At 41.5% G+C, this 8,012-nt stretch overlaps 1 long non-coding RNA gene across 1 annotated transcript; it reads right to left on the bottom strand.

Annotated features, from left to right (window-relative positions):
- Positions 5,992-6,596, bottom strand: LOC110430843. The gene is made up of 3 exons (XR_002448234.1): positions 6,454-6,596; positions 6,316-6,369; positions 5,992-6,181 (listed from the first exon to the last, which is right to left on the bottom strand). It is a non-coding gene; the product is annotated as an uncharacterized LOC110430843 (long non-coding RNA).

Below are 8,012 nucleotides of genomic sequence, written 5' to 3'. Positions count from 1 at the left end.
AAAGACCGAATCAAAGCTATCCAAGAGATGATAGCAGGATTTCTCCGCGAGCAAGTGATCAATCCAAACGGCGAGTTTCACTTCAACGGCAACGAAACTCTTATTCCAAACAACGATGATCATTTGTATCGTTTATAGACATTGGGAGAAAAAACTCTATGTATATATGTGTTACGAATTTTGTACATATAAAACTATATATATATATATATATATAAAGCTTTTTACATATCTATTGAATTTTTGATGTGGCCTATTCATTTTATTATAGGCAAAGCTTAATTATTAAGCTAAGCCTATAATTTTCATTTATATATGCTTAATATGCGTGTAATATAAATATATTATTGTATCAGAAAAACATGTATTGAAAAACCTATTATTGTTATATAAAAACAATAAACAGAACCGAAGAAGTGAAACTGTAACACCCTAAAATTTGCTCTTTTCAAAATAGATGAAAATTTATTCAGTTTTGTATTTTGTGCTCACGAAAATATAAGGAAAATAATATTTTTTTATTAAAATAAAATTTATCATAAGCCTTAGCAATATTGTTGTGCATACATGCTGGTGCATATGTTTTGATGTGATGTTGACTTGTTGCTCCTTTATGTGTTGAGTGAGCAAAGATTTAAAATGCGTTTAGTAGATCGATCTTCCTTGACCAGTACGTCTTTATCTTTATCTATAACCAAATTCCTTGTTTCTCAGCTCAATTTTTTATTTGGAGCTTCCTAAAATCTTTTCTTTGTCACTTTAGTTCCTCGTCCATCAAGCAATCTCTACAAACTTTTCGGAAATTTTTCCATCTTCTATTCTCACTTTTCTATGAGCATAAATCTTATTTTTAGATGCTCCAAATTATCTTATCATGAGGTCCAAATACGTTATTTGAGTTCCTCTATTCCATAATGTCTCTGAGAATTTTCTCCGAATTTTCAGAGCTTTCGGAATATTTTTCATAGCTTAAATAATAATTCTAGACTTTTCTAGAATTATTTCTATGCACGAAATTAAATAATTCTGAAAATACCTAATTCTCATCCTAGTCCGACTCAGTCCAAAGCTTTACTAATGGATCAAGGTTTACCATTTTCTCTTTATCGTTGACACTTATCTATCTTTTCTTTTTATTTATTTCCTTTGTTCCTTAAGCCAATGTGCTTTGACGTGATGACAATTTAGGAAACCAGCAACCAGGCCGATTCCATCTTCCCGTTTTCACGAGTCCAACTCGTAATCAGTCTTGTTGCCCTTATCTGCTGCTCGCCAGGCCCCAAGGTCACCTCTTGTTTATTATCTCATGACCTGCAAGGAAACTTGAACCTGCGACAAGCCCTAACGTGACATACACATCTGCCGCCGTCGACCGGCGGCCGCTCCTTGCCTTGCGTCCGAGGCTGGCTGTACTGATCTGCTAAGTCAAGCACTGCTGGAACGATCGATCTACAACCAACCATAAAAGAGCAAACAACAACGAAGATCTCACGCCATGGTAATTCTGTTAGACATGTTCATCTTTACTTGTTTATCAACATCTCGTAGTGTTGTATCAAACTCTCTTGCAAATCTCCAAATATTCTTTTTGTCCACCAGTTCATGACCGTCCAAAGAACAGACTGATACGGCTAAGAGCACGGCTTGGCGCGAGCCCTGCTGTGACGCCCTACCCAAACCGTAGCACTTGCCACAGCTGTACGAAATTTTGCATCGCCTGGAGTTCGACGGGCACGACGTCGCCAAAACCTCATGTTGCTGAAGCATTGTGTACCAAGTCGTTCGGCACGTTTCATCTTCTTCTGCCAAGTCGTTCGGCCGTCGTCGGGCATGCAGCACAAGGTCCATCAAATTGTCGTTTTCCTTTAGAAAAACAAATCTAGAAATACAAAGAAAATACACTAGTTTGGTTAGACCATATCTTCTCCGTTTTAATTCCGATTTGACCCATTTAAATTGTGTTAGGTTCGTTTTTCGGAGCTCTACATGTTAGTAACACTATTTTCTCAGTTTGAAACTTTTAAATTTCGTGACCTTAATTAATTAATGACTTTTCTATGTGATCATAGCGATGCGTAGAATCTTTATATAAACTTTTCATGCTGTTTTTATATGATTGGTGTACTGTTCTAATTGTAGCCTTGTTTGCTTCGTGTATGTTGTCTCCGTTTGTTTGTGTGATCGATGATCGAGTTTAGTCGGAGAGCAGTACTTCAGTGATTAAGATCAGAGCCTTGGACAACCAGTAAGACCAGCAAGATCAGCAAGAGCATTTGGATCAAGGCAAGTATAGTATTTGGATTTTATATTCTGTGACCATGATCCTGTGACTAGATTAATGTTAAGTAATAAATGATAAAAATGACTTTTTAGCCACTTGATGATTTATCTGTAAGTGATAACCGGGACAACAGTGCAACCATGAGGGCTATAATGGCTCTGGCTTTAGCTCAGTATGGAGACCTTTTCTAGCTTGTTAGAGGTTCCCCGAAAGGGCGGAGGGGCTGAACCGACACGGGTATAGTGCGAGCCCCTGTCCCTATGTGTATAGGCTGCGCGTCATTGTGCCATTCGGAAGGGGGGTATCTATATCTGCTCGCGAAGGAAACCTTGCGGCCCTAACATGTTAGACGAACTTTTGAAAGGCTTCATAGTGATCCCTGCCGACCTTCCTTGGAAGTGGGTTAAGAGGCTGATCACCTCGGGCGAAAGGGTAAATCATGACTCATGGGTAAAGATGTACAACCTCTACAGAGTGTAAAACTGGTATACTAGCCGTGCTCACGGTCACGAGCGGCCTTGGGGATTCTTGCATCGACGATGATGATTCCTGTGTGTTAAATATGCTCATTATTTATTATTTAATGCTGTACATTATTTATGTCACATTGATCGTGAAATTTTGTGATCTATACAATCTAGTTGCTATACTTGTGGAGTTCGACATGGACTCACTCTTGCTATTTCCCACACCCCTCAGGAGAAGTTTTGGGCTTGTGGTCAACCAGTCAGTTGGATCCTGTAGAGAGAAGTTAATACCCGAAGTTCGGAGTTGTCTATCCGCTGTTTGCTATCAAGGTTATCTCTTTTATACTATGTACGTTATATAATTTATGCATTGTATTTTGATATTACCCCTTATTTGTAGCTATATGTGATATTTGACTTCTAAAACTCATATATAGTGCATATCTGGTTTTGTCCTTAAAATCGGGTATTACAGAAACAAAAAAAACCTTTAATACCAACCGGTGTTAAAGGGTCTTGCAACGTGACAGCCCCTTTAACACCGGTTGGTATTACCAACCGGTGTTAAAGGGGGGGCTTTAGCCCTAGTTCCCCGAACCGGGACTAAAGGCTGGGCCTTTAGTCCCGAAAGGGCAGCACCGGCTCGGGAACCGAAGCAACAGGCCCTTCCCGACCGGTGCTAATGCCCCGCACCAGTGATATATATAGGGAGAGTATACCTAGCTACAGAATATCTTATTTTGTAGCCAGGCCATCCGAGCGCACCACTCTGTTGGCACCAGCACCGTCTGGCTCGTGTAACGTACGCATGCAACCCGATCAGTTTTAGGAGCCCCGACAGCCAGTCAATAATGGTAAATAAATATAATTACACCACTAGTTCTCTATGATCACGGCGTGATTTCGGATCTGGCAAGCTGCCGTGTGCATATGCATGCAAGATATATAGCGGAATGAGTGGTTACGAGAATACATGAATTAGCTAGCATATACCGTATCTGCATGCACCGTGCAATAGTTTATTGTATATGGGTTACCACAATTGGACATCAAAGTTATGAGGAGTTACCACAGTTAGACATCAAAGTTATTTTAAATAGAACTACATTTACGATAAGTTTATTTTGGATCATTATAGCAAAGTTACTGTATTACTAAGATATTTACGAGAATTTTTCTTTCAAAGAAAAGAAAGTTACAAGAATTCGAGTGATTAGATATGAGGAGAGGTTACTATAATTTGGCATGACGGTGAAGTGTAGTTTGACGTCCTTTTTTACCATAAATTTGGTTTGTCCGTTGTGAACAAAAATAGCTCTATAATAATCAAAATGGTGAGCGATTGAACCATGTAATAAAAAAAGTCTATAGCAGATTACGATATCCGGTACACATTTGCCTACAGATCCATTTTACAATAAAAAAAAATATCATTCTTTTACGAAAATTAGGATAACAATGTGTTGAGAGGATACACGATTTTAATCTTGAAGATAACAAAATGGAAACTAGTATATATGTATATATATATCTCTCTCTAAGATTTGCTGAGGCTGATGGCTCCTCTATATAATAGATCTCTATAAGAATAAATCAATTTTCAAACCACGAGAAGTTTGAGAAATACGTCGTAAATAACTCCGAGAAATTGAGGATTCACCAACAAAAACAGGATCCGCCTGTTTCAATTTACATGCATGTAGAGCTAGCAAATTGGGATAGGTTGCATGCAGCCCAGGTGTGTGCAGAGACTCAGACTCAAACACAGGGAGCAAGGAATTTTCACCAGCGCTGCCAGCCATGAGCTCCTAACGCAGGCCGACCAAGAAGGATGGGGATTGTGGGTTTGATCAGGACGCCGACGATTGAGGATTGGGCGACATCAGCACGGCACGGGGAGGGCGACAACACCATGGAAACGGGCACCGCTGGCGCTGGGGGTACCGTAGGGAGGGCGCCGCCACAGGGCCACCGGCGAGTTCGACGCCGTGCACAATCCGTCGGTCATGCGGGCGACGCTGCAGGGAGCTCGAGCAAGGCCGGCCACGGCCTGCATCTAGCGGACTGCTGGTCCTTGCTAGGCTGCGCGTCGGGGTACGGTTGCGCTGATCGAGCCTCTGCTGCGACGTCGGATGCGGAGAGAGCAGGGCCGCCGCCGGTCCAGTCGCGGGGGAGTGGCAGAGAGGCCAGGCCGCTGATCACATCGCGGATGAGCTAGGCCGCCATGTCAAGGCAGCCGTCGGTCGCCGGAATCCCATAGGATGACACGCACCGCGGTCAGGCTCTCGTGTGGTGTGGAACGTCTCCAGGAGGAAGAAGCAAAATGTGTTTTTGTGGCTGCATTCTTGGGTGGCGAAGCTGGTGTTCTTGTGGCCGGTGAAAGGAAAGAAAAAATTTTGTGATTAAATGAATGCATGGCATTAGGATGTGGGGAGCACCTGAGTCAAAACCATTTTCTGTTTTTTCGCCAGCGCACATGAGCTGGCCTCGGGCTCACTCGTGAGTTGCCGTTGGCAAGTTCTGGTCTGGCTACAGTATAGGGTACATTTTTTATACTTCCGGGAGTAGTTACTCCCATGTAAACGGGTATACCAGTGATCCAATAGCGTCACCAAGCGCATCACCGGACTAACCATTGGTCCGCACCGAGCACCTGGCCACGAAATTTTCGGTTGCATGCCGCCATGCAGGCGTAGATGCATTCAGATCGGTGTAGACTTATTTGACATTTTTAGTATGTGGTAGTTACATACTACTATTTTTTGTACTTACGTACTATTTTGAGAACAAATTACCAAAGTATGTGTACATACAAAGTATATGGGCTACATGAAAATGCAAACATGTTTGTTTTTTCGGTGCCAGACCCAAGAACGATCGACGTTATTTACCACACCGGTTTTTTTTTAAATTTGTGAGGAGTTTACGGCCGGTTGTTGTCTTATCTGGTTTTCAAGTTATGAGTACGTATATTTTGGAACGGAGTAATTGTGCATAAATAGAGTATTTATATATACTTTTTGTAATTGGGTATATGTACATACTTTTTGTAATAGAGTATATGTACATACATTTTAGAATGAGTATCCTTACATACTTTTTGGAATAGAGTATTTGTATATACTATTTGGAATGGAGTATGCATACATACACCAAGATTTACATAGTATAAGTGTATACTTAAACCAAACGATCGGAGTATATGTGCATGCATTCACTTATGAGAGATACAAAACAAGAGTATGTATTTAACTATTTTTATTATAATTGTGAACCTAGCTTGAAATAAACAAAATTTAAGTCAGGTGCGATATCGATCGATCCATAAGATGAGAGAAACGCCCGTCTCCAGAAGCAAGTCAGGCGCGATCCATCAGATGAGACAAACGCCGTCTCCAAAACGAGATGATGGGATCAATCTGCACATTTCAGCCTGTATAGAACAGAGAGCACCATGATCACTGATCTCTACAGCCTTTTGAAACGGTGGTGGACAAAAAAAATTAATTATGAACTCTAGAAAATCTCAGGAATCCAAATTCTATGGATCAATGCACGAATTCCTACATCTCGCCGCTCCCTGATCTTATCCGAAGAGGGACCATCTCGCGGCTCCCTGATCTGAAAAGACCAAAGGAACTTGACGCTAAGCCTTAATATACTACCGGAGAAAACAACATTGATTTTGCCATATTAAATCAATACCTTGTCACCAGGGATGATACACGTTCGTATGCAGATCTCTCGTCGTGATCTCCAAGATGAGATGAGAGTATGAGACTGAATGCGAAACGAAGAAAGCGGGACCTAGTGAGCCAATGAGACGACGCCGGCGGCTACGGTGAATGTTGTATTGCTTGCGGACGCCCTAAAAACAGTCAGCTTTTCTAAAATATATATAGAGGATTAATGGGCTGGGTCATCTTTTTTAAAACCCGCTAAGCAACCAGCCACCGCAGTCAAATGTGAGCGTTTGCCGGACGTACGTAGGCATGATTAGAAGGAGGGAGTAACTACTCCCAGGGAGTAGGAATATATATATATATATATATATATATATATATATATATGTGGGCAAAATGGGTGCAACTGACCCGTTATTATGCAAACATGTTTGTGTGTGGACCTTTATTTATCCATCACCGTCCAGATAACTTTGCCTCATCCCCATTCATTCTACGGCAGTAGCTATGAATCGGCAGGTGGCAGTGGCGGGCTGGCGGCGACCGGCGCATGCGAGATGATCTATTTCGTGGCTAGCTCAACCAGGTAAATCTTTGATTTGTACGTTGCCGATCGGATCTACTCCTGCCTATGTCTGTCCCTATTTTATCGATCATGTACATGCCATCGTGGGCTCTCTTGGATGTGAGTTGAGTTGCGCTTGACTACAGGTGATGTCGGCGGCATGGTGGCACCAGATAGCGAGTGCACCAACCTCTCCAAATCTCCCCATGCTAAACTAATATCCGATTCATTCTTGTCGATCTGATCATAATATAGGTGTTGTGGGTGATGTCAATTTCCTGATGCAGAACCTGTTCTTTTTTCATCACCAGGCAGTTCGATGTTTACAAAGGCTGGCATCTCCCACTGCTGCATGATAGCCTTGTAGTCCCGGGCCAACAGGACCTTAGTCCGTTCAGGACTAAATGTCCCCTCTTTAGTCCCGACTCGTTATCCGTATACATAGCACCTATACAAGAGCGGTATTGCACACAAATAAAGTATGAAACTACATATATATATATTATGAAGCTATACATATATGTACATACACATTACATTTACAATAATATACAAGTAAGTGTTCGGCCGCCGTGATACAAATATTTGCCCGCCACTTAAAGGTCATACAAGTGTTCGTCCTTGTTTAGACTCTTTAATCCCAACTTAGGGTTGTAGTGGAACTCGACGCCTTCCGGGAGGACATGTTCGTTGATGAAACCTGCGATCGTCTCCTAGATTGCGGTGAGCACAACGTCATCTAACACTTGTTCTTTCAATTCCCACTCCTTTCATTTGCATTAATTAAAGGAAAAGATATTAATATACATAAGATTTATTTAGTTTCAACAAATAAATAAGATATAAATTTATTATATATACATGTTACTTACTTTGAGCACCTCTTTACAAGTAGTAAATTGGCAACACCGCATGAACTCACGAACGTAGTATCCACATAAATTGGTTCCGTACGGCTGCCTGGCCACCCACTTATGTAGAATAGGATCGGGAAGTGGCGCTTTTAGATCTGTATG

Source organism: Sorghum bicolor, chromosome 10 (assembly GCF_000003195.3).
Source record: "Sorghum bicolor cultivar BTx623 chromosome 10, Sorghum_bicolor_NCBIv3, whole genome shotgun sequence".
In the NCBI taxonomy this organism is placed as follows: Eukaryota; Viridiplantae; Streptophyta; class Magnoliopsida; order Poales; family Poaceae; genus Sorghum; species Sorghum bicolor.
This window is presented reverse-complemented; position numbering and strand designations above follow the sequence as displayed.